Source organism: Pseudophryne corroboree, chromosome 3 (assembly GCF_028390025.1).
Source record: "Pseudophryne corroboree isolate aPseCor3 chromosome 3, aPseCor3.hap2, whole genome shotgun sequence".
In the NCBI taxonomy this organism is placed as follows: domain Eukaryota; kingdom Metazoa; phylum Chordata; class Amphibia; order Anura; family Myobatrachidae; genus Pseudophryne; species Pseudophryne corroboree.
The window spans coordinates 316,871,003-316,898,980 of NC_086446.1; the positions used below are offsets into that span (position 1 = coordinate 316,871,003).

General features: G+C 43.6%; 1 protein-coding gene and 1 long non-coding RNA gene across 2 annotated transcripts in view; one reads left to right on the forward strand and one right to left on the reverse strand.

The window, feature by feature from the left end:
* Nucleotides 1-1,838, reverse strand: part of SCN4A (sodium voltage-gated channel alpha subunit 4) — a 275,899-nt gene extending 274,061 nt beyond the window's left edge. Inside the window, exon 1 of the mRNA XM_063959465.1 lies at nt 1,738-1,838. The gene's annotated coding sequence lies outside the window, so the exon portion shown is untranslated. The remainder of the gene's footprint in view (nt 1-1,737) is intronic.
* LOC135055423 (uncharacterized) lies at nt 1,751-26,888 on the forward strand. Its single transcript, XR_010243750.1, has 4 exons — nt 1,751-1,893; nt 22,315-22,518; nt 24,854-24,969; nt 26,586-26,888. It is a non-coding gene; the product is annotated as an uncharacterized LOC135055423 (long non-coding RNA).
* The last annotated feature ends 1,090 nt before the right edge of the window (nt 26,889-27,978 follow it).

Consider the following 27,978-nt stretch of genomic DNA (forward strand, 5'->3'; position numbering starts at 1 on the left):
CGGCCTTAATTTAAAAAAAATTATTACACAATACTGATATGTTGATCAATTCATAATTAATTTAATGGGAACTGTCTTGTACGCATCATTTTCCTTTATATATAGCTCACCACTTGAGATAGTTGGATAGCAGGCTATGGTTTCTGAAAACAAGTGTGTGAGATGCAGAAATTACCATAACTTGTATTTATACCGTATGAAAGGAAACCAAAGTCCCTAAGTCTTCACGGTGTGTAAAAATTGATAATAACCCTTTTTATTATTATTATTATTATTATTATTATTATGTTATTTAGATTTTATTTTAACACCATAGGTTCTTTTTGACCATTTAATGGTACAGGGTAGCCGGCAAATAACAGAGTACACATAGCACTCAAACTTGCATTACATACTGTAAATGCTTTTAAAATGTAATTACAATAAACCCATACATAGAAAAGATAATTTCCATGCGAAAAGAGATTACAACGGCACAAAACTAATCCAAAATTATGCTACAACCCCACATTCATTACAGCAATCCACTACACTGTGGCCTTTGTACCAGGAAACAGCAATGTGCTTCAGAGTTTCCCAACGCCCTTATAGTCCAGGTTTTAGTGATATCCATGCTTGAGTCCAGATGGTTAAAACAAATTGACTGAGGTACTAATAAAGTCACCTGTGCTCAAGCAACCATATGCTTAAAACCTGGACTGTAATGGCAGAATTTGGGAAACTTTGTGCTAGTTATTATCCATATGGCAATGCGCTCAAAATACATCTACAAGAACTGGTATGTTAGCTTTACAAGCCCAATTCTGGTCAAATAAATAAATAAATATTGCCTTTCCCTTAAAATCTTTTGGTTTGCCCTTTCTTTAGTATAGTGCGGAACAAAAAACATCTGAAGAATTAGGAGCACAGGGCTGTTTTATACTACAAGGTTGTTGACAATATTGCATGAGACCCGTCTAACCCTTATGCCCACTGTCTCCCCATAAATCAATGCCTGTCTCTTTAATGTCAAAATCTTGGCCCGGGTGTGGAAGTTCAGCTACGTATTTTCCATGTCCATCTTTTTTTTTTCCTTGCAAGATCTCCCACAAAGACTAACCTACCTTTCATAGTAGTTTTTACTTCTCTGGAATTACTGGCTAACTATTTTCTATGGGTTATGGAAACAGAAGAAACATATTTTGTGATGAAACTGCTGTTGCTTTTTGGTTACTTGGATCTACTTTATAGCAGTTGACTAGTATACATTCTCGAAGCTTATACTGCAACTTATATGCTTACATATACTGTACATGGCACTTCCTGCATTAAAGGCCAGCATGGTGAGTCATAACACGTGCGTTCTGACTAGTCTACAACTATACACTGCTCTTAATGGGATGGAGTCTGAATAATCTATACATTGTTATAATAATGGTAAATTGTAGAAATATATCAGAAATTGCAATTTCAGAGTTATACGTGCCCTTAAAAGAAATATAATTATTCAATTCCATTCAGATACATTGTATTATCAGTAACTTTTACCACTTTCATAAAAGAGTGAAAATTGTTTGTAAAGTCATTTGTGACTTAATGAAGGAACATAATATGCAGAAAGCAGAAGTATGCTAAGAATTCATAAATCTAAGACAGAAGCCTAAGAGGGTTAAACCATCCAAACAGTTTTCACAAAATTCTCCTCCAGCTGAGAGGGGGCACTGGCTATATAGATTAATGGAGAAAAGTGTAATTTACCTTGTCAGATGCACATGAGAAATCCTCAAGGAGAGAAGTTTTGTGGCACAGACTATTCCCGAGTGTGAGAGTCTCAGCCAGAGACTGCTACCAGGACAGCTGCAGCTGATGTCAGATGATCACGCCTGAAATCTGAGCATCTAACAAACTCTTCAGGTAAAACTTGCCTCTCTCAGGTTTCGGACATTAATTCCCTACTTGGCCAATGATATGACATGTAAGTATGTGCTATGAGAAGGGCTGCCTGTACAACTGTGTTGTGTATATTCACATGGAGTCATAACGAGCCTGGTTTCCCTATAGGCATCTATACAGACCTTGTGTTTAACTGAACACCAGTCAGTCTAATTCAACTGGAAATTATGTGGTTTCTTGACAATATTTGGTACTGTAGTTCTCTATGTCAAGTACATTGTCATATTTAGACCTGTTGATGCCCTAGACATTATTTTAAAATAGTAATTGAGGGCTTTGTGGCCTATATATTAATTATCATGGCACTTAAGTGATTATTAACAGTCAGTATCTCCATAGCATACCTCCCAACATGACCCTCTCCAGGAGGGACAGAATGCTCTGCTCCTGGACTTCCCTCTTAATGTATGATTGCCATCACCTGTGCTGAAACACCTTTCTTATCCATTATCCTGTTCAAAACAGGTGCCGGCAATCATAAATTGAGAGAATAGTCCAGGGGATCATGTTGGAGGTATGCTATAGATATTTTTATTTGGAATGAGATTATACCAGCTACGTACTCACGTTAACGCACGGGGACAGCCTTAGCAATAACAGATGTCCCTGCAAGTTACAACCCCAGCACATTGGAGGAGTCTTTCTCATCTGTCAGCTGCCCGATCCAGCCAGAAGCTATGAAAGAGGGATTGTAAGATCCCTGTCCTCCAAATATGCCTCCTATGGAAGTTTACGACATCTGAGAGACTGAAGTTACTCATACTTGACTACATTCCCGGAATGGCCAGGAGGCTCCCAAAAATTGGGTGGTGCTCCCAGCCTTCCTGAGGAGTAGACAAGTCTCCCAGCCGGACGCCCCCCTACCCCCGCTCCCCCCCCCCCCAAAAAAAACAAACCCTGCAGACCACTGCATCTTCCAATAACCCCACCGGCAATGGTGCACAACTGGGCAGTCCGATGACAAGATGCGCACTTAATTGCGTTATTGTGGCCCCACCCCACCTCACAATTCTGGTAATGTCAGCATTGTGTGGTGGGAAAGGTGCCACACTCCCTGCTCCTCCCCTTTTCTGTATCACAGACCCCCCACACCCCATCAATGCTGTACCATGCCCCCCCCGTTGGGCCGTCCTGGTGCCCCCTTCCGGAGGGGGTTGCCAGAATGTCGGCAAGTATGAAGGTACTGCAACATTTTATGAAATATTGTATTGATAAATAGGCCCCTCTATCCTCCATTATTTTTTGCTGGTATGAAGATGAAGAGTAAACAAAACAAACATATCAATACACTGTATCTATGCTTCCCCTTCAAAGGGTAATAGGTAGGTGCTTGGAAAATATAGCTCTGCCAAAATTGCACTGGCTATAACTATGAAAAGTGTACAGTAGGCTTATCCTAAAGACTACGTAAATGTGGGTTACGGTAGGTATCAGTTTGTCAATTGCAGCATATCATTACTAGTTCTTGAACAGCTGTATTGAATAGAGCAAGTTGCATCGCTCATTGGCTCCTTATTTATTTGACACTAGTCTGAATGTGTCAATTTGCTATAGGTTTTTCAAATTGCACCTGATTTACCTATTGCACACACAGGGCCTTATTCAAAGTCAGACATAATCGCAAGGTGTGGCTTTTTATGGCTGGAACTTGCACATTTCTTTAGCGGGCATTGACGTCTTTTCACACTATGCATCTATTTTTAAGCGTATGCAAGACTTCTGACTGAGTCCTACTGGGGGCCAGGATGTGGGCTGTAATGGGTGTGTAGTTGCTACAAGTTGGTCTGCAGGTGCAGCCAAAGTACGGCACTGGCATGGGGTGAGCGTGTAGTAGTGGATGCAAACAAAATGGCTGGCGAAAGGTCGCAGACATAGCAGGCTGTAGTGGCCTGACTTGTGGCTGTTTCAACCCTGGTGTAAATTGCACACTGATGATGATGATGATGATGATGATGATAACTGCTTCTGATTTGTGGTAAACATATAAAACACACCTGTTTATGCAAAAACAGCAAAACTGCTTTAACAGTGTTTTCCAACTCCCAACACTGCACTGAACACTTGATCTACACAAAAGTATGCTTCATCCTATGCTGGGAAAGGAGAAGACTACACATTTGTTTTTAGTGTATACTGCTGCAGTGAGGATTGTTCATTATCCAAGGCTTGGAGCATTTGTTAATATAGGCCTAAGAGATAAGGATAGATTTTTAGTAAACATGTCCTTGGACTTATTACTACAGGTCTTAAGCAGTGACTGAGACCATTTTACCAACGCATTTTTTGGTCTAAGTCCCAATCATTAAAACTGTATATGAGGTCACCAATATCAAACCATAATAAATAGCTAGCACTGCAGAAGTTTCTACTGACTACGGTCTGCCATTTTGATTCATTACAAATGAATACTGTATTGTTTATACTACAAATAATGAAATTATGGTAAGCTAAATAGGTTGACCTATTTCATTTGTAAAAAAAAAGTGTTATATGTATATTATTGTTGCAGATATATTAATGTGCAGAAGTATATGTTGCTGTTATAAGGACCTTTTAGTGCAGTGGTTCTCAAACTGTGTGCCGTGGCACCCTGGGGTGCCTCGGGACACTTGCAGGGATGCCTTGGATTGGTGGTCCAGGACCAATTAAAATTATGTAATAGGCAAAACCAGTGCCAGTGGCTGCCAACCATAAAAATATGTGGACAAACAGAAGCAAATCTTATCCCTCACCACACAATTGAACCTTAGGATGACATATACACAATTTACTTAATGTTTCTTTCAAACTTTCTCTAGTAGAAACTTTTGGCCTACGGGTGCCTTGAAAAAAATACCGATCCTCTACGGCGTCGTGATTCAAAAAAGTTTTCATTTTGAATTATGAATGTAGTTAATTGAGCAGAGTGGACATTCAACTATAAATGGCTAGACACTGCCATTCTGATGTTGACATTAAGATTGTTGACAAGGACTATAAGTCAACATTCACAATGTTGACAGACAGAATGTAAATAGATGATTTTTGTGTTAGGTTTAGGTTAAGTGATAGGCTGCGGGTAGGGTTAGTTAAAAAGTGTGTGGAAAACGTCATTGTTGACATGTCAACATTCTGAATGTCCACATTGTGAATGTTGACCTTTTTGTTCTACAACTTTGATAGGATTTGTGGTGGTTGAGTACTACTTTGAAAGTCTGAGTTAGCAAGTAGATTGTCTGCAGAGCTACTAATACTGGGGCAGATGTATTAGAACCAGCGATAAGTGCAAGGTGAAAGACACCAGCCAATCAGCTCCAATATGTGAATTAACAGTTAGGATCTGATTGGCTGGTGCCTTTATCACCTTACACTTATCACTGGTTTATCACTTCCTTATGCCTTCACCAGGTTAATACATCTGCCCCACTGTCCATTTTCCCAAGCAGTTATCCTGTGCAGCTACAGTATATAATCCTTGGATTTAGGAGTAAAACATGTTAGAAGGTGTAAGTTTGCACCTTGGGGAAACCACTGTGTTGCAGGTAGTGCTAATATAAAATATGAGGGCAGATTCAGAGTTGGAAGAGGCACATCTCTACATCTGTTTGCCATAAGCAGAGGCAGTATTTCCCTGCATAACAGAAGTATTTAATTTGACCCTCTTGCATTACAACATGGTTTGTCTAGGTGCAAATTGTGCACCCTTAAATGGATTTACTCTTAACCTAGAAGATGAATCCCTATGTGTTTTATTACACCGTATGCTGCTCTATTCTACCATATGTTGCAGCATGATGTCCTATGTCACTGTTTACTTTTTCTTTTACACTAAGCGATGCTGCATGTGACCGGAATTTGGCCTTTTCGTGCCATATATTTCCCTGTATGTTCTGTTGTGCAGCCGTATACTGTTCTCCCATACCATGGATTTCCATGATGTGATCCACATGAGGAATTGAGCACACTGCTCTGTCATTCCATACACAACATTACAGTACATATTAGTTCAAAATGAACTTTTATAGATGACTTCTTCTTTTTTTTATTAAGCCCCTACATTACCTTGGTTAAATGTCACTCTTCCTGTGCACATTACCAGCATAACAATCTTTCCTTTAAATATGTTACCTGTCTACAGTTATAGTTCTTCTCATTTCCAGTTAAACACCCAAGTATATGCCCCATTAGTTTATTATACTTAAGGCTGTAATCCCTTGGTGTCTGGTGTACAACATATAATAGAGACGGATGTATCTGTGGACTGTCAATTCAGCAATATGCCATTTATAGACCATAGGGAGATGGTAAAATTACACCTACCTACCTACCTACATACATATATATATAGACATATATACATACATAGACAATTTAGAAACGTGCGGTGGGGTGAGGCAGGTGAGGCAGAGCCTTTCCTGTCATACTAACGTTTGTTCCAGAGTTTTAAAAGTGTAAAGTATATGAAAAATACAAAGAATATGTTTGAAATATCTTCTTTGCATTATTCTAATCATTTTTATAGCCAAAATTCTGGAGTAAAAAGTCTATGGCAGGTGAGGCAGCGTCTCCCCTGCCTATCTTTTCCACACATCTCTGATCAAAACTCACCAAATTTCCAGGAGTTTATACTGCTGCACCTGTGTATAATGCCCAGATGTACACTTTGACTCATATATTGCGTGTAAATCTGGCTCTGGTGCTAGCCAGGGGTGGTCTTCAGTATGCCGACTGACGGGATCCCGGCGCACAGTATACCGGCGCCGGGATCCTGACAGCCGGCATACCGACACTTATTCTCCCTCGTGGGGGTCCACGACCCCCCTGGAGGGAGAATAAAATAGAGTGGTGCGCGTAGCGCGTCACCGTGCCCGTAGCGTGGCGAGCGCAGCGACCCCGCAAGGGGTTCATTTGCGCTCGCCACACTGTCGGTAAGCCGGCGGTCGGGCTCCCGGCGCCGGTATACTGTTCGCCGGGAGCCCGACCGCCGGCATATCGTAGTGAACCCCTAGCCAGAGCCTCCAGAGCCATTTAGCTCACCGCACGTCCTACATACATACATACATACATACATACAGAGCCGGCCCTAGGCATAGGCAAACTAGGCAATTGCCTAGGGCATCTGGTATGCCTAGGGGCACAAGCAGCTTCTGCTGATTAAAATGGTATGTGGCATGCCTATATTCTGTGTGTAGCATTTTGTATGCAGATATAGTCACAGTCGCACACAGTATATAGGCGTGCAGCATATCATTTTAATCAGCAGAAGCTTCTTGTGCATCCTAGCCACATAGCATTGCAAATTAGATTCATTTCATAAAAAAATAGGCACCCAACGTTAGCAGAGCTGCCAGATGACTCACGCCAGGAACTATAAGTGTCATTATGTGTATAAGGGAATTAATAATGTGTAACATATGTGTAAGGGGCACTATGCGTGTCATTATGTGTACAAGGGCACTAATAATGTGCGGCATATGTGTAAGGGACATTATGTGTGTCATTATGTGTATAAGGGCATTAACAATGTGTAGCATATGTGTAAGGGAAATTATGTGTATAAGGGCATTAATAATGGTTGGCATTATGTGTAAGGCGCATTATGTTTATAAGGACATTAATAATGTGTGTCATATGTGTAAGGGGCATTACTGTGTGGTATTATGTGTATAAATGCATTACCAATGTGTGGCATTATGTGTATAAGGTGCTCTACTGTGTGGCGTAACCTATAGAAAGGGCACTACTGTGTGGTCTAATGTGAATAAAGAGCAATATGGTGTGGTGTAATGTGAATAAGGAGCAATATGGTGTGGTGTAATGAGAATAAAGAGCAATATGATGTGGTGTAATGTGAATAAGGAACAATTCAGTGTGATGTTATGTGAATAAGGTGCACTATTATGAGGAGTAATGTATATAAGGTAAAGTGGTACTACTGTGTGATGTAATGTGAATAAGGGACACTATCACATTATAAATTGTGAATAAAGTTGCACTACTGTGAGGCATAAGTTGAATTGGGGGTACTATTGTGTGGCCATGCCCCTTGCCAACAAAAACACATACCTTTTTGGTCTGTGCGCCGAATGTGCACACTGTTCTTATTTAAATTACAGGGGGTAGGAAAAAAATCCCGACTGCTATGGGTGGGGGGGGGGGGGGGGATGGTGCTGGGAAAGGGGTGCAGGGTCAGAGGCGGAACTAGCGGTGGTGCTAGGGGGCACCAGCCAAAATCTTGCCTAGGGCATCATATTGGTTAGGGCCGGCTCTGCATACATACATACATGTACTGCATTGTTAGCACATTATTTCCTCTGATCACATTATTACAGTGTCTGTTAATAAGAGCAGAAGTACTCCCAGTGCTCTGACCACTTACACATCATTTCATACACAGGCATACACATACAACTGTCACAGTTCTACCAACATTACATGAGCATCTGGTCCCTAGCTTTTGGACAAACTTCAGAGAAATGTGGAAATGTGCCGATCGCAGGATTCCTGATATGAGATACCCAGCCTGGCTTATTTAGCTCATAGTGGAAGAACGATACTTAGATAAACACAGCGAGGGGAACCATAAAAATATATAGAGAACTTTAAGATATAAGTATTACCATATTTAAATTATTAATAGAATAATATTAATGCCATAAGGCTCGGAATTAATAAAGTGAATTATAGTTAAAAAGCCACATACACTCTGACTTAACCTGTTCAGTGTATAATATATCCACTGTCCTGGCTGACAATTATATGCGCAGATTTATTTATTTTTTTCTATGAAAATAGACGCTGATACTCTCCCCCCTCACCCCAAAAAAAATAAAATAGCTGATACTAGGCAAAGGTTACAAGTCGAAACAAGATTTATAGTAGTTTCTGCACTCTGGATGGATGCTTTTTTTAAATCAATTTCTAAAATAATTTCACTGATATCTTCATGTTTCCAGCATTTAAAAATGTTACCAAATAAACATATGTTGTTAGAACATAGGTTCTTAAACTCCATCCTCAGGACCCCAAACAGTGTGTCATACTTGTCTACTTTTGAAAAAGCATTTCAGGGAGGGCGTGGCTTGCCGTGCTAGGAGGAGGACGTGTCCCGGGATAGCTCCTCCATTTCGGGTCCTTATAATCCCCTGTGTACGGGCTCCCTTGTCTCCCCTGCAGCCCTGCACGCTGCCTCAGTGTGCCCTGTGCCCCTGTACCTGGTGCCTGTGTGTCGCGGAGCCTCCCGGCCATTCCGGGAGAGTAGGCAAGTATGGGTAAGGGTCCCTACATTACACTACACAGCCCTCTCCTCTGGAGCAGGCCCCAGTGGGAGGCGGCCATCTTTCTTCCTGGTACACTCACTGGCAGCCTCCAGGCAGTGCATCTCTCATCAAAGCATTATACAAAGGCACTGGGGGAATACTATAATCTTCAGCCTGGCTGTGGCCAGATTATCTGCCCTTACTGACACTCTGTAGCCACACATTACAGGTGCGCTCTCAGGACTTTTTCTGCCCGCTATATATGCACCTGAGCTCAGACTGACTGCACTGATTACCGTCAGAAGGGTTAGCCGTATCCTGAGGTGGGTTGCAGTTGCTCCCGGACCTCTGTACTCTGCCGGCCCTTGTCGGGTGACACTGCGGCCGCTACTCACTGATGGCGACCTCATTTGTTGCATTAATCCTGCCGCCGTCCACCATTTACCACCTGGTACTTCATACCCGGGATGAGGATGCTCTCCCCTGCTGGAAACCCTCTCCTGCGTAAATGATGTTTTTTTAACCCCATGTAGCTCTTTTGTTTTGTGTAATGTTATAACAGTTATACCTCCAGTGGAGCTGTCCTTTTGTTTATACTTGCTCTCTTAGTGACACTTCTCGTACTTCACGCCTTTATTGCATTATGCCTCCTAAAAAAGTAAAGGTCGCTAAATCTGCATCTCAGGTTGCCTTCATTAAACCGTCACCTAAGCCCTCTAAGCCACAGGAGGCCAACACTTCCTCCTCCAGAGGACTCTCTCCTGCTTCAGGTAGTAGCGTCTCAAGTGCCTATCAAACCTAGCGCTATGGATGACAACGATGCGCTGACAGTCGGCTCTATGAAGGCACTGCTGTCGTCCTTTAAGCATGAAGTGGCTGTGGAGTTCCGAGCCTCCCTTCAAATGTGCCAACAAACTATTGACAAATTAGGTGGCCGTACCGACCACCTTGAGACGAAAATGGAGGAAGTAGTCGGATCACACAATGCTCTTCTTACCTCCCATGATCAATTGGAAATGGAGGTCTCTCTTCTGCGGGGTAAGGTAACGGAATTGGAGGATAGATCCAGAAGAAACAACTTGAAATTGAGGGGTGTTCCGGAGACTGTCTCTAATAGCAGTATACATGATTATACCATCGCTCTATTCTGGAAATTGATCCCGTCATCTCCTACGAGTGATCTCCTGATAGACCGTATACATCGCCTACCTAAGGCCAGAACAGCACCTGCTGATGTCCCTCGAGACGTTCTGATGCGGATCCACTTCTTTCATGTGAAGGAGGCGATATTGAAGGCAGCTCAGCCATCCTCGGATAAAGCAGGGGTTTTGGGCTTCCTCCAACTGTTTGGTGACTTTTCCAGGGATACGCTACTACAACGACGCTCATTTCAGCCTGTCACTAGTTCTCTCAGGAGAGCTAATATTCCCTACTGGTGGGGATTCCCCACTAAATTGTTGAAAGGACAGCTCCACGATTGTTCTTACTAATGTGCCTGATGGCATGAAAATGCTCGAGAGATGGAACTTAGTCGGATCTTCAGACCGTGGCTCCCCAGCTCGAGGTCTTCAGCAGGACTGGTCCACGGCTGGATGGAGCTGATTAATGCACCGTGATCTCTCTTAGCTCCTCTGCTGTGAACGTTCCTTTAATGTTTTGCCTAGCTCATTTTCGACAGGAGCAGGGTATGCTTTTTGTATGATGTTCCTTCTATTCTCTCAACCTTACGCAATGTTATCACTGTTCTTTTCTCTGTTTAGGTGTTCTGATTTGGGGAACCTCCATACTGTTCTGTGTAGTTAGTTGTTTACTAATAGAATTCCAGAGTGGACGACAGATTTTGTCTCTGCTTCGGACGGCACGGGGGTTCACCAACGGATGCCCTTATGTTTTCTTTTAAGGGCGGCAGGGGTTTGGCCGCTAACCCCCATGTTTTTTCTTCAGGCGACCCTTGTGGGGTTAGTTCAGTTAATTTTTTTCTTCTATGTTGGTCCGTATTTTATTCTATATGTTTTGTCTCCCTATTGTGAGCCCTTGTATCACTTTGCAGTACCTGTTATACTCGTAGTATATTGCAACCTTGCTCCCCTTATCAATGCTCAATGTAGTTTCTCTTAATGTTAAGGGCCTGAACTCTCCCCAGAAGAGGAAGCTTGCTCTGAACTATTTTCACAGAATCAAAGCGCATGTTGTCGCGGTCCAGGAGACCCACTTTAAGATGGCAGCACCCCCTCTGTTTCGGAACTCTAAATACCCTCATTGTTACACGGCTAATGGTCCGGAGAAAAAAGCGGGTGTCGCTATCTTGATCTCCCAACTTTGCCCATTCAGTGTCTTCGCTCAATATCCCGACCCAGAGGGTAGATATCTGATTCTGATAGGGAAATTAAATAATGTAGATTTCACTCTGGCATCCTGCTATACCCCTAATACTAGACAGTTATCTTTTTGTAGAAAGTTTTTTTCAGTGTTACAGTCTTATGCTACTGGTGCTCTTTTGGTGCTGGGGGACTTCAATATGGTTCTCGATACATTTATGGATAGATCCAGGAAGACCATACCGCGTAGCCCCAACCCTCCTGATTTTGCTAAAGGTTTTAGTCGACTGATAGCGGAATAGGACCTTTACGACGTTTGGAGATCTCAACACCCTACGGTGAGAGATTATTCATTCTACTCCCATGTCCATCGAACATACTCTCGGATTGATTTAGCTTTCTCCGACAGATGGACTCTATCCTCTGTCAGCAAAATAGACATCCTACCTATGACCCTTGCTGTTGGTGTGGGATTTAGGTACTAGGAAGGTCACACCTGGGCCATGGCGGCTGGGATTTGGTGCCCTCTCCCATCCGGGGCTCGACAAGCTATTCAGCAGTCTGTGTCCCATTATCTTAGAGAAAATGACCCCAACGACACATCGATATTTAATCATTGGTGTTCTCTTAAGGCTGTCGTTAGAGAGTCAGCTATACAAATTGCTGCGAAATTGAAGAGGGACTATAAACGGACTTATGAATAAGCTGAACAAGAGACTCTTGATTTGGAGAGGACTCACAAAGTGGATCCGACGATAAAACTCTTTATAGGCGACTTCTTCTGGCTCTGGAAAAGGTTAACTCTTTTTCATTATGTGAAGTACAGCGCAACATAGCGCAACTTAATCAGAAATTTAATGTCTTTGGTGATTAGGCTGGTAGACTATTGGCCAGTAAATTGAGGGGGCGCAAGGCGAAAGATCGTGTGCATCATGTTTTTAATTCTGGAGGCGCTAAGTTATCTGATCCGCACCAAATTGCTGACGCGTTTGCAGAATATTATTCACACCTCTATAACCTCCGGGATGATTGGAACACCCCCCAGCCTTCTCCAGTAGGTATTGAGCCCTTCTTGTAGTCCTTATCACTCCCCTCCTTAGACTCTGCAGCCTGCCTGTCCCTGAGCTCCCCCTGGACCGTGGATGAAATAGTTGCAACCATCGACTCGTTACCGCCTGATAAAGCCCCTGGCTCAGACGGATTCCCCGCTAACTTTTACAAAACTTTTAAAGCAGAGTTGGCTCCGGTTCTGACATCCGTGTTTAGCGAAGTCACGTCGACTAAGTGTTTCCCGAAGGAAATGGTCAATGCACGAATTGTGACTATTCCTAAACCTGGGAAACCTCCTTCCTCAGTGCAAAATTACAGACCCATAGCCATGTTGAATGCGGATGTCAAGATACTTGCCAAAATGATCGCTAATTGTGTGTGTCCCTTTCTGTCTCATCTTATCAAACCGGATCAGGTGGGGTTCATTCCGGGCAGGCAGGCTCCGGACAATACCCGTCGGGTTCTAGACGTGATGGACTATTGTGATTTCTACTGGTCCCCTCTTCTAATTCTTTCTTTGGATGCCAAAAAGGCATTTGACAGGCTTCACTGTGGGTTTGTACAGGCCGCATTGCATTGTTTTGGATTCGGGGGGGGGGGGGGGGGGGGTATACTTGACTCTATACTTGCCTTGTATTCTTTCCCATTGGCTAGGGTTTATGTCAATGGTTGTCTTTCTACCAGTTTCGATATCACCAATGGTACGAGACAGGGCTGCCCGCTGTCGCCTCTCATATTTGGCAGAGAAAATTAGATCGACTGCGGTTATCCATGGTTCTATTATTGGAGATGTCTCTCACAAAAAAAGTCTCTTTGCAGATGATATCCTCTTATGTTTAATGAAACCTGAGTTTTCCCTCCCTACTCTACACCTAGTTCTGAAACAATTTTCTAAAGTATCATATTACAAATTAAATACCTCAAAAACTGAGGCCCTTCCTCTCCGTATTTCCGCAGACCTACTACAGGAACTACAAGATAGTTTTAAGTATGCCTGGCAGTCTAAGTCTCTCAAGTATTTAGGTGTAAACCTAGCTAGAGAACGTGATTTGATTGGTTGCAACTATAAACCGCTATTGCAGGCCTTCGAGACTTTGACCAAAGATTGGATGTTGCATGAAGTTTCCTGGTTGGGCCGCATAGCAGGCGCTAAAATGGTGCTACTGCCAAAATTGATGTATCTTTACAGAGCTATTCCAAGGCTTCTTCCAAAACCATTATTACATAAGTTTAATCAAATTCTAGTTAAATATGTTTGGAAGGGCTCTAAGCCTAAAATAGCCAGACATATCATCTCCCTTCCGAAACTCAGAGAAGGTGCTGCCTTTCCAGATCTGAGGCGTATCATTCAGCCTGTTTACTGAGCCAAATTAAAGACTAGTTACACTCCGGATCCCTTAAACAGTGGGCTATTATTGAGGGTTCCGTGATGTCCCCTTTTAGTCTCCCCGATCTCCTATGTCTGCCCGATATGGTGAATCCCCGCCAGACCCACACCTGTAAGGCGGTTGCCACAACTCTCCAGATATGGCGTAGATTTATATCCTCTCAGGCAGAGATTACTCTTCCTGCTCTAGAATTGGCCTTATCTGCCATAGCTGCCCTAATACCCTCTTTACAATTAGATACGTGGGTTGGGATGGGATTGTCCTCATTGAATGATGTGCTTCGAGTGGATGGTCTGGTTCCCTTTTCTCACCTCCAGAGTGTGGCTCATATTTTGCCTCGGGATTTTTACAAGTATCTCCAGTTGAGGCACTGGATACAGAGCTATATTTCACTCCCCTTGGGCAACTTGGCTTTCCCTCCCCTATTGCTGTCTCATCTTAAGTCATCAGCTCAGAGAGGTAATATCTCCTGGTGATATCAGTTTCTGCTGCCCGGACGGGTCTCTGGGAAAATGCCCTCTCTAGTCAAATGGGAGAAGGATTTCTCTCAAGTTTTAACCGATGAGGACTGGGATGTCATTTTTCAAACTTGTTTCCAAATGTGTTCACCATTCGGAGATGTTCTTTAAACTACTCCATAGAGCCTATTTCACTCCGGAGCGGATGCATAAAATCTGGCCTACAGTCTCCCAGTTTTGCTGGAGGAATTGTGCCTTGATTGGAGATATTTTTCATGTTTTCTGGGCTTGCCCTGTTGTGCAGCCGTTTTGGAGAGAAGTGTTCCAAATGATCAGTGAAGTATTAGGTTCCGATGTCCCTGCAGACCCCTTAACAGCTTTGTTTCACTTCTATCAGGGACCACTTTCCCGAGGAGACAGCTACCTTATGGGACATATTTTAATAGCCACCAAGGCTTCCATTGCCCAATTGTGGAAATCTCCTTTAATCCCTACACCCACTGCTATTTTGGATAAAGTCCACAGACACTATTTATTTGAAACGGCAGAGACTACCTATTCAATCTCTGCCTCTTCCTGTCATATGTTATGGTTTAAGTGGGAAAAGTTCAGAGAGCGCATTGGTCAATCCATTATTTACAGTGTACCTATAGATTTTGGGGTTCCCTGAGATCCCTGAGATAGTGGTTACGTTATTGAATAGATTTGTGATTACTCATTTTCGCATTCTCTGACTAAGTGAATAAGAGTTGGGTTTACCTGCCTTTTTTCTTATTGTACTGGACTAGGTCTGGCAATCCCCCTCCCTTTTCTCATGTTATCTACTGTCTTTCTCCCCCCCCCCCTTTTAATTATCCCCTCTTTATTGTATGTTAGCATATAACATAGAGATTACAAGCTATCAAAAACTTAATAATCACTATTGTTAAAAAAAAAGAAAAAACATTTCAGGGAGATTGTGAAATTAGCACCAATCAGCGCAGACATGTACTGCTACATCCAGCGGTGTTTCTAGAGAGGAGGGGACCCTTGTGCAGACTCCGCATGTGGGCTTCCTCCTCTCCTGAAGCCGTCGCCGCCGCTGTCAGCGCTGAGACTCTAGCACAGTGCCAGAGTCTACAGAGCATACACAGGACTCCGAAAAATGGCAGCTGCGCCATTTTTCCAGAGTCCTGCGCATGCGCTGTAGACTCTGGCACTGTGCCAGAGTCTCTAGTGCTTAGTGCGCTAGCAGCGGCAGTGATGGCTGCAGGAGAGGAGGGGGCCCACAAACAGTCACCGATGGACGCCGGAAAGGTAAGTATAGAAGACATGGGTGCAGTGTGTGTGGTGTGGGGCCCCTCTGGACTAAGGAGCCCGTGTGCACCGCACACACTGCACCCATTATAGATACACCAGTGGCTACATCTGAGAAGCGTGTTATAAAAATGTAAGTGAGCCCCAAAACAGTCAGTAAGATCTACTTGTTGATGAAAAGACACATGCTCGTGTACATATAAGTGGCCATGAGATACCTTACTTGAAAATAATGGTATCCATAGGGATGAGTGTGCTTTACAAGCAAGTATAGTCTAGACTCTTCAGGGAGTCAAGGCGATAATCATGGGCAAATGCAGGATTTCTGGAGGGTTTTTTCCAAATTTTTGATTTTAGAACGATTGTCGCAAGCCTATGATGGATGCATAATTAGCATGTAACAAGCTATAACTTGCCCCAAACAATGTGACATTTATGTCATACAGTACTTCAGACATACGCAGACCCAATGATCATGGTAAGCCAATTACCAGATTCTCTCTCTGGTGTGATGATTGAGCACAAACAAACACAGAAGACTTGGGGGGTAATTCAGACCTAATCGTAGGGGTGTAGTATGGTATGCCGGCGGCCGGGCTCCCGGCGACCAGCATACCGGCGCCGGGAGAGCGACCGCCGGCATACCGACAGCGTGGTGAGAGCAGATGAGCCACGCTATTTTATTCTCCCTCCAGAGGGGTCGTGTACCCCCACGAGGGAGAAAAAGTGTCGGTATGTCGGCTGTCGGGATTCCGGCGCCAGTATACTGTGCACCGGGATCCCGACAGTCGGCATACTGAAGACCACCCGATCGTAGATGTGCTAAATTTAGCAAATCAATGATCAGCTTCCCTGACATGCGGGGGGACGCCCAGCACAGGGCTAGTCCGCCCCGCATGTCAGGCTCTACCCCGCCGCACAAGTACAAAAGCATCGCACAGCAGCTACTCGTCACTGCCTGGGTCGCAGTAGCTGCGTGTGACGTCACTCAGCTGCCGCGGCCTGCCCCCCCAATGGTTCGGGTACACCTGCGTTGCCCGGACCACGCCCCCTTAACGGCGGCTAAATGCCGCCGGCCCGGCCCCTCCCATCCAGCAACCGCCTCTGCCTGTCAATCAGGCAGACGCGATCGCAGGGCTAAGACAGCCGTCGGATGTCTGGCATGCGCCGGCGCACTGCGGTGCCAGCGCATGCACAGTTCAGGTCTGACTTAGCCCCCTGGTTGGAAAATCTGCTGTTACTGGGCACAATAAGCAACTTCATTCCGCCCTTTACTTTGTATATAGTGGCTGTAGGCTAGACAACTGGAAACCCACTACATTTGCCTATGGGATTGCCCTGATGGGGCAAATTCTGATGAAGATGGTCTGCATATAGACTTAGGACTATATTTATGAAGTGGTGTCCTCTTTCGTGAATACTGATGAAATGAATTTATTAAATAAATCCGCTTTTTCCCTATCATCATTAATCAAGACATCCAACTTGCCCTTTAAGGGCCCAATATTCTCCCTTTTCAACCTTTTACCGTTTATATACTTAAAGAACTTTTTGGGGTTTGTTTTACTCTCCTTTGCGATTTGTTTTTCATTTTCTATTTTAGCTGCTCTGATTGCTTTTTTGCATTTTTTGTTACAGTCATTGTAGAACTGGAATGTTTCAACCGTTCCTTCAGACTTAAATGCTTTGAAAGCATGCCTCTTTTTATCCATTTGTTCCTTGACCTTCTTATTAAGCTACATCGGTTTGAATTTCCTACTTCTGTTTTTGTTGACTTTGGGAATATATAAATTAGTGTACTTATTGAGCGCAGTTGTAAAAACGTCCCACATTTCAGCAGTATTCTTACCATGAAATACAATTTCCCAGTTGATCTCCTTCATTGCTTGTTTCAGCAATGTGAAATTAGCTTTCCTAAAGTTAAAAATCTTAGTTAAACCCTTATATTGTTGTTTTTGAAAGCTGATATCAAATGTGATCATATTGTGATCGCTATTTCCTAGGGTCTCCCCTACTTTAGTATTTGTTATTATTTCCTCATTATTAGTTAGTACTAGGTCCAGTATAGCCCCTTGCCTAGTTGGTTCCTCACTTACCTGGGACAAGCAATGATCTTTTAGCATGTTTAAGAACCTGTTTCCCCTAGCTGTATTTACTGTTTCTGTGTTCCAGTTTATGTCAGGGTAATTAAAGTCCCCAACAATAATGATGTCCCCCATACCTGCAGCTTTTTCTATTTGCTGCAAGAGTTGTAATTCATCAGCCACACTAATATCTGGCGGTTTATAGCATGTCCCTATTAAAAGTTTTTTTTTGTATCTTTACCCCCACTCGAAATCTCAACCCATAATAACTCTACGGTATCTCCAGTCCCCTCGTAAATGACCTCCTTTAAATATGGTTTTAAGAATGGTTTAGCATAGAGACAAACCCCCTCCCCTTTTATTAGTCCTATCTCTCCTGAAGAGAGCGTGTATCCCTCAATGTTTACCGCCCAGTCGTGAGAATCGTCCCACCATGTCTCAGTAATGCCTATTATGTCATAATGGTCATTAAGTGCAATTGCTTCTAATTCCCCCATTTTACTTGTTAGGCTTCTCGCATTTTCAATCATACACTTAAGTTTATTAATTCCCTGATCCGCAAGTTTTGTTGTACATAACATTTCCTTAGGAACCTGGGTTTCGCTTAAATTACCATTGCTTACTATTTTTCTCCTTCCCCCCTCTCCACCCACATTATACTTTATCCATCCCACTATTCTTCACTCTCTAGTTGTCCCACTAATTCTTTCTAATCCCTCCCCCCCAGGCACCTAGTTTAAAATCTCCTCCAACCTTCTAACCATCCTTCTCACCCACAAACTCTCCCCCCATCTCCTGTGTACTCTGGTATGCCAGATCTGTCTGTAACAAATTGGTCCCCACCCATGACATTTTTATCTCCAACTCCATGAATCTCCTAGCCATTCCTGAAACCTGGGTTTTCCCCTCTGACACTACTTTGACCGCTGCTCTTTGTGCAGGGTGACTCACATTCATACACACACCCTGGTTCAGGAGTTGACGTTGTGCTGGTGGTGTTGAGGTCCTTCTATCCACCGTTTACTCTTACCAACTCATACTCCCAGAACCTTCCCTTAAATTCTCTATAATCGAGGTCCATGCTATACCTTTGAGTAGCTGTAATTTACTGTCCCCCTGGTATTCCTACCTTGCTCTATTTGCTTCCTGGCTCACTCACTTCCTCTCTTCAGACATTTCCTCCATTATCTTAGGTTATTTCAACATCTCAATCAATATCCCAACAGAATCCTTTGCCACTAAGCACCTTAACCTCACATCATCGCTTGGTCTCTCCCAGTGGACCTCCTTACCCTCCCATGTGAATGGGAACTCACTTGATCTGGTTTCTCTCGCATTGTGATATTTCTGATTTCTTCAACTTCCCATCCCCCCTCTCTAACCATCACCTGCTCTGTTTCTCCATATCTACCTCCTAAGACTACCATCACTTACTCCTAAAGTGCGAACAGAACGGGCTGATCAGGGACGGAGCTGACGGAGCACATCCTCCTTGAAAACACTTGGGCATGCATGCAATTTCCCAGAACTCCCAGAAAACGGTCAGTTACCACCCACAAACTGCTTCCTCTTGTTAATCAGCATGCAAATAGCTGTGCGATTAGAATTTTCGCACCAGCCTGTCGCTGACCGGCGATGCCTGTTGTTGTTTGCTGATGCGCATACCCATTGCAGTGCAAACACATGCACAGTTAATTGCTTATCGCCCACTGTGCGAAAACGTACAGCAGCGATCAGGTCTGAATCAGGCCCTTACTACATTTCAAATTTATGTTCTCATCCTACAGTAATGACCTTTCTGTCTCTAAATAGTCATACTTCAAGAACCTCATCTCCTCCCAATCTTTGAACCCCCATTATCTCTTTGCCACTCTCACTCTCTGCCACCTACTTCACATCCAAAATTGACTCCATACGTCAGCACATCACATCCCAACAGACCTTCAACAACCTGCCTCCTCCTTTCCCTGACCATCTCTCTATATCAAGCTCACCAACTTTTATTCCCCTATGTAACTGGAGGTGAAGTAATGGCCTTCATCTGATCGTACCCCTCCAACCACTTAACCACTTGGCCCTATCCCCTCTCATCTCCTTCTGCCTGTTCCCATTTTGCCCACCTCTTCAATCTCTTTCCTTCTCATCAGGCACTGTTTCCTCTGCCTTCAAGGATGCCTTTGTCTCCTCTATTCTTAAAAAAAAATCTACCCTTGATCCTAACACTCTCTCCAACTACTGACCCATCACTCTCCTCCCTTTTGCCTCCTAACTCCTTGAGCATATTGTCTTTAACCGCCTTACTGTCTGCTTGACCCATTTCAGTCTGGCTTCCATCATCTTCACTCCACTGAAACTGCCCTCACAAAATTCTGTAATGACCTCCTTGTTGCCAAATCCAGGGTCACTACTCTCTTCTTATTCTTCTTGACAACTCTGATGCTTTTGACAACCTGGACCACCCTCTCTTCCTGCAATTCATTCACTCCAATAGTCTGCATGATGCTGCCCGTTCCTGGCTGTCCTACCTTTCTGCTGCTCCTTCTCTGTCTTCTCTCATGACTTCACCTCTCCTGCACTTACACTAACAGTAAGTGTCCCCTCTCTTAGACTATTTTCTACTCCATACTCCCTACAACGGCACCTAACCCTCGTGTTCTGCCACCCTTATGATTATTTAAGTGTCCTGTCCCCTGATACAGCAATGTTAATATACCATATATTTGTCCTACATTGTCTGTATTGTCTGTCTTGTACTGTAAGTCATTGTTTTCTTGTTTTGGTCATTTTGTAAATGTACTTTTTTAGGCGTTGCAAAGCCCTAGTGGCGCCATATAAATAAACGATAATAATAAAAATTGATAAAAACAGCTAAAATCATGTAATTTTTGCAATCCAAAACCAGAAATTTAGATTTAAAATCCAAATTCTGAACTGCGTGAAGAGCTGAACCTGGACTCCTCTGGAGATCCGGACCGGATTTTGGTTTGGTTGGGATCCATACAAATTCGGATGGATTTGGATTTCTGGAGTACTGAACCGCATATCTCTACTAATAACACTCAAAAATGTACAATCTTGCTGCTGTTAAATACGTGTTAGTCAACTAACTTCAGAAAAAGATTCAGTATACTGTGTAACAAAAATAGTTAGTTACATAAAACAAGAAGAAATGGGTGATTAAATACTCAACATTAAAATATTTATTTTACCAAAAAACATTAAAGCATATTAATATATATAATATAAATATATTCTGTGGAAACATTATCGAGTAAAATCAGTAGAAGTACTAAGGTAGATGCTGGCTATGGCCTAGGAATCAACAGAGTTGCTCATGAAATGACATGCTCCATGGTCTTTGAATTACTTTATTGCATTACATTTTCTTTTTAAGGTCTTCTTTGTCTTAAATGTATATCTAAGAGTATATTTACTAAGCATCAGGTTTCCAAAAACCCCAGTTGAGGTTTGAAAGCAGGATTTAAAACGGCAAAAAAACATTTTGGAATTTAATATTATTGCCGTTTTAAATACCGCTAACTTTGCAAACCCAATGCTTATTAAGTGTACAGCCTGGTTGCTTTAAATTATAAGGAAATATCTCTAATGGGTGCAGGATGTTCGTCTGTGAACACTGACCCCTAGGTCAAGGGAGGCCAATGCTGCAAAGCTTGCAACCCAGAACAAAGTATGATTGGGCTGTGGATGGCTCCATTTTTATGGGGATAACTTCTAAAATAAGCACCAGCATATGAAGCGTGTGTAGAAGATAACGGTCTCCTCATACACATGCTTTAGTGCCATTTTGCCAGGAGGAGGGGGCTCACACAAACATTTGCACACAGGACACCACATTGGTTAAACAACAATTATTTATTAGTGAAATAAAGCCAATTCTACCACTAATCACAAAAGTAGTATCTACATACAGTATGCTCTACTTTTCAAACGTCACAAGTGTAAACTGAGAATACTGCTGAGACTATTTTACATCTGGTATTTTATCACATAATAAATCAATATAATTGTAGTTTACAACATATTCTGGGTGGACTTTGGAGTTTTGATACTACAAGACAAAGGGGCTGATTGTTAGTCGGACCCAGTAGCGTCCATGTCTGCGTTTATCAGCAATCACCTATCTGTGACTTTATGTGATTGCCGCTACAAAGTCCTTTCCTGGTGTACATCTGTGTGTACAAATGTGCAAGGCCCACTGTGAGCATCTGTGGACGCCGGGGATGTGCAATCAGGGTCATAATGACTAAAATAATACAAAGAAGATATTTATAATACAGATTTTGTGTCATAAATATCATATTTGTATTATTCTAATAATTTCTGCCATGAAAACACAGGTGGTGGGGCCAATCCGTGGTCCATAAAAGCCCATTGAAAAAATTGATAAGTGGCAGCTGTACATCTGCCTCATTGATGTACAGCCCACATCAACGCATGCCACGGGCAGATGTGATTGGCCAGTGGATCCAGCACTGAGCTGTGACTGTATCTGGCTGTCAGTGCTGAGCTCCGGGTCTCTCCCTCCCCAGGTGCTGCTACTGAACACCGGCTCTCTCCCTTCTGACACAAAATGCTTTTCCTCAACTTTGACCTGATCTCTGCCCTGGCCACTCCCGCCTGCCTGGTGTCCATGGCTCGGCTGCTCTGTTAGGTGGCCACCCAGGACAAGAACTGCAAGCTACCCATCCCCAAGTGCTCAGTGGGATTCCCAGACCTTCCACTGGATCCTGCAGGTACGTGCCAGAATGTTACTATTATTATTACCCCTCTGTCTCCACTGCTACCCCACTATGCTCATTATTACTCCTCAGACCCAACCCCATGTGTGCCTCCCCAGCTACTGACCTCACCACATGTCACTGGTAGACGCTGATGCACCAACAGTCACAGCATCAAACCTTGCACCTGTCCTATGGCAGATGCAGGTTCTCTGTCTGAGTATGGCCTTCTATAAGAGCTGATGAGCCCATATGTACACAATAACTTCCAATGACACGCCTAAAACACTACATAACACACCCATCTCTGTACATGCACTCGGAGCGGATTTATTATTGGTCATCCCATCATGTCAAGGCCAGTCCTGTTGCCTTCAGACCACCAAACAGCCCCAACCTCACCCCACCATCACCTCCCGCAGCACAAATTGTCCCACACCCATCAGTTGTAAAATAAAAGAATAAAAAATAAGTTGTAATAACTAAAAAAGAAAATCACTTGGCCTCATCAGCTTGCCTTCCCTAGGCACGTTCCTCACATGCTTAGTGGGAAATTCACCACTGCCTGTCACCGCCCACTACATTTATAACTAATTTCTGAGACGTGCGTCTTCCGTGTGCCTCAATCGCACATGCTATCTGTACACATGTGCAGTGCAGCATAGAAACATACGCAGAAGAAAAAAATGGCTCCACTGCATCCAACACCTGGCAGTGTGTGCCACATTTATAGGCCCTACACACATGCCGATTTTTTGAAAGATATGAACGATCTCGTTCATAAATGAACGAGAACTCGTTCATATCTTTCAGTGTGGAGGCTCCAGCGATGAACGATGCGCGGCCCCGCGCTCGTTCATCGCTGGTCCCCTGTCGGCTGTGCATGCAGGCCAATATGGACGATCTCGTCCATATTTGCCTGCACTTCTATGGAGCCGGGTGACGGGGGGAGTGAAGAAACTTCACTCCCCCCGTCACTGCCCCCCCGCCGCCGGGTCGCCCGTCGGCCGTATCGGCCGTCGGGCACCTCGGCGGCACATCGCCATATGTGTAGGGCCCATTAGAATCAAACCCAAAGGCATCAGTTTTAGACCTTAAAAAATTGGTGGCAATCGTAGCATTTGTCACAGAAAGCAGACTCAGCAGTTACATTTCTTATTCTATTATGGCTATACAAATATTTGCTAATGTTAATTATATGGGTATAAGCATCTATTATACTATATAGAGAAAAGGCATTTACACTTCCAGCCTTGTCGGTGCACAGTCTCACAGTATTCATATGACACTAATAACTATTCCCAGATTGTGAGTGTCTCATAGCCGAGTGCTCTCAGACTTCCACAGGTCGGAGTCACGTGTCACCTGCAATTATAGACAAATTCATATTGTTTTCTATTGTACTGACCTATACACGCATTATTCAGGAAATATACATTATATAATATACATTATGGGCGGTATTCAATTCTTTTCACCCACTTCCGCACCCGTTCTGTTTCTGCTGACGGGCTTGGTATAATCATTTCCGCTTACTACTCCCAGGGTAACGAGGGCGCCCAGTCCTTTACGTCGCTAAACCTGATTACTATGGGCGCGATATGCGCAATAACGGGGATCACTTTAGAAAGGAGATTGGGCGTGATATATCATTTGAATACCGCCCATAATCTCTTTATGGCATCATAGAAATATGAACACAGAATTGTCTGGAAAATGACTTTTGCCTGCCTACATTTTGGACATCTGCAATGTATCTATTAAAGTAATTCTGTCTCCGGGTCCATCTTTCTTACACATGACATGACTAAAATAAGCAAGACACCGTTCTAATGAATGTGGCCTCATCCTGACCCCTTGTGGCTGTGCTAGAAAATGCAAATACACCAAGCTCGGTTGACATGTCTGGTTGTTTTATGGAGTAAATATCTAAAGTTAACATAAAAACATTTATATAATCTGTTAGTTAAAGATTTATAGCAAAATATAAATGCATCAAAATAGCAAATAGTAATATAGCATATTGCAAACCAAACTCTAGCTGGTTATTGCACTCTAGCAATAATCATTTTAGTTGTCGGATTTATATAATCATGTACAAAGGTCATCATTACCCTGTCCAGGAGGGTCAGAATGCTCTGCTTCAGGACTTTTAATTTATGATTGCCGGCATCTGTTTTGAACAGGTTAATGGATAAGAAAGGTGTTTCACCACAGGTGATGGCAATCCTAAATTAAGAGGGAAGTCCAGGAGCAGAGCATTCTGTCCCTCCTGGATTGGTTCATGTTGGGAGGTATGCAAAGGTTGCCATAATATCTCTTTAATCCGAGACATGTATGATTTACACAGGTTCTGATTAAAACCAGTTGAAATGCAAGCTTGAATTTAGGCAGCCACCGCGCCAGTGTAATTCACACATATCCCAGATGAAGGTTTTTTTTCAAGTTTGTTAGCAAACCAAAAAGGTAAGCAATTGATCAAAACCATGCTGCAGTGCAGGTGGGCAGATATAAACATGTGCAGAGAAATTTAGATTTGGGTGTGTTATATTGTTTCTGTGCATGGTAAATACTGGCTACTTAATTTCTACACTGCAATTTAGATCCTCCCCCCGCGTTCCTCTCACTTGCTCTCTCCCTATTCCTCCCCCCACGTTCCTCTCACTCGCTCTCTCCCTATTCCTCCCCCCACGTTCCTCTCGCTCTCTCCCTATTCCTCCCCCCGCATTCCTCTCACTCGCTCTCTCCCTAATCCTCCCCCCGCGTTCCTCTCACTCACTCTCTCCCTAATCCTCCCCTCGTGTTCCTCTCACTCACTCTCTCCCTAATCCTCCCCTCGCGTTCCTCTCACTCACTCTCTACCTAATCCTCCCCCCGCGTTCCTCTCACTTGCTCTCTCCCTAATCCTCCCCCCGTGTTCCTCTCACCTGCTATCTCCCTAATCATCCCCCCGTGTTCCTCTCACTTGCTCTCTCCCTAGCCCTCCCCCCGCGTTCCTCACTTACTCTCTCCCTAATCCTCCCCCGCGTTCCTCTCACCTGCTCTCACCCTAGCCCTCCCCCCGCGTTCCTCTCGCTCACTCTCTCCCTAATCCTCCCCCCGTGTTCCTCTCACCTGCTCTCTCCCTAATCCTCCCCCCGCATTCCTCTCACCTGCTGTCTCCCTAATCCTCCCCCCGCGTTCCTCTCGCTCACTCTCTCCCTAATCCTCCCCCGCTTTCCTTTCACTCTCTCTCTCCCTAATCCTCCCCCGCGTTCCTCTCACTCGCTCTCTCCCTAATCCTCCCCCCACATTCCTCTCTCTCACTCTCTCCCTAATCTTCCCCCCGCGTTCCTTTCACTCGCTCTCTCCCTAATCCTCCCCCGCGTTCCTCTCACTCGCTCTCTCCCTAATCCTCCCCCCACGTTCCTCTATCTCACTCTCTCCCTAAACCTCCCCCAGCGTTCCTCTCACCTGCTCTCTCCCTAGCCCTCGTCCCACATTCCTCTCACCTGCTCTAACCCTTACTCTTCCCCCACGTTCCTCTCACCTGCTCTAATCCTGCCAAATGTGTAAAAAGGGGCAATCTGCCTGCCTAATGTGTGAAAAGGGGGACTCTGCTTCTATAATGTGTAAAAAAGGGGGACTGCCTGCCGAATGTGTAAAAAAATAAAATAAAATGGGACTCTGCCTGCTGTTATGTGTAAAAACGGGACTCTGACTGCTGTAATGTGTAAAAAGTAGGACTCTGCTGCCGTAATGTGTAAAAGGTGACTCTACCTGTTGTTATGTGTAAAAGGGGGCTCTGCCTGCCGTAATGTGTCAAAGGGAGCTCTGTGGCCACACCCCTTTCACATGAAGCCACGCCCCTATATATATTTCATATGTAAGGGGAGGGGGGGGGCATGCTGTTTCTTGCACACAGCGCTAAAATGTCTAGTTATGGCACTGCATATATGTATAGCATTCTGTTTATTTGCTTTATTATACCAAATTCAGCGTGTTTTTTTTCCCCCCCTGTGAGTAGGATGAGCAGTTTGCCTTTGTGGTTAATGCCTCAGAGTTTACCTGGTACTGCCACTTCTCTCACCTCCTTTGTGCAGTGAAACGTAGACAGGTCTGGCGGACTCTCATAGTCTGAGGATATGGTGATGTCTGATTCAATGGAGTGAGAAGAAGAGGATTCGACAAAATCTGCCATCAGATTGGAAATCCACAGTCTGCTGGGAAGTGGAACATTCTAACACCAAGCATCCAATATCCAATGGTACATGAACATAATATTTTGTTATAAATAAAAATGTACTGTACTTTCGCAGCTCATTAATACAGCCAACCAATGTCTACACACAGATCAACACTGGTCAATGGCTATCAGCAAAAATAATAAAAAAAAAAAATGGCTACTCAATGTGTTGACTACTATCGTTATTACTATTAACAGTACTATTTGGAACACCCCCTTAATAATTCTGCTTGTTTTAGCCCCAGTTATGTTTTAGTTTATTCATCTTTAGTAGGGACATTAGAGCTGCCCTTATTTTCTAATTTACTGTATATTTTTTTTCATCAGTTTTTATTTACATTTATATACATTGGTCTATAATTGTTGCATGGATGATGATACTCATGGCGTCGGAGGCTCATTTTTGGTGAAACATCCCAATACGTCCCTGTTCCTGACACTATCTTGAGGCTAATCCGTACAGGTGGGTTATAAAAACAGGTGATACTAAGCAAATATAGGTATATAGTCTTGAAAAGCAGGAAAAAGCAGCTTTCCTGACCCAGCACTTTGGGGTTTGCCTTTAAAGCAATTGCCAGTTTGAATCCCTCTGCAGAAGTTGCCCCTGTAGCCTGGACAAGGGCATTCAAGTCCACTTGCTGGAAAAGTATAAAATCTGTTTATAAATAAAAATATTTGAACTTCTGTCCTAATCGGTACCAAACTTTCTGATCGGAAACGGAGGGATAGAGCATAGCCCCAAACCAGGAGTGTCACATCTAAATCAGGACAACTGGGAGTTATGCACAGGGACGTTCACAGAATCCTGTTTCAAGTTTCAGATTTGCTCGATTCACGCAGCATGGAACACAACTCAGACCAAACCATGGGCGCAAATAAATAATCACTCTAAATAAATCCATAAACACTGCTAGTCAGATAGCAATTAGGTTATTCTAGACTTCTCCACAGGTTCCTGCATGTATGGGCCCAAAATAACTTCCAAATATATTGAATGTCAATAGAGCCATTCTGCCTGAGCACATATTTGTGTGGGCAACTGGCTACTTGGTGTTCACATTGAGTGGCTGGAAATACGCATGTACACTATGGGAATCTTGCCACAGTACAGCTCTACTGACCTGGTTCTCACGGATTTTGAAACTGCATTAATATCCATTCTCCGGATCAGGACCGGTAAGCATCCCAGTAACACAGACAGAAGAATGCAGCAACTACCAATGACACATGCCAGCTGGATCAGCGTGAGG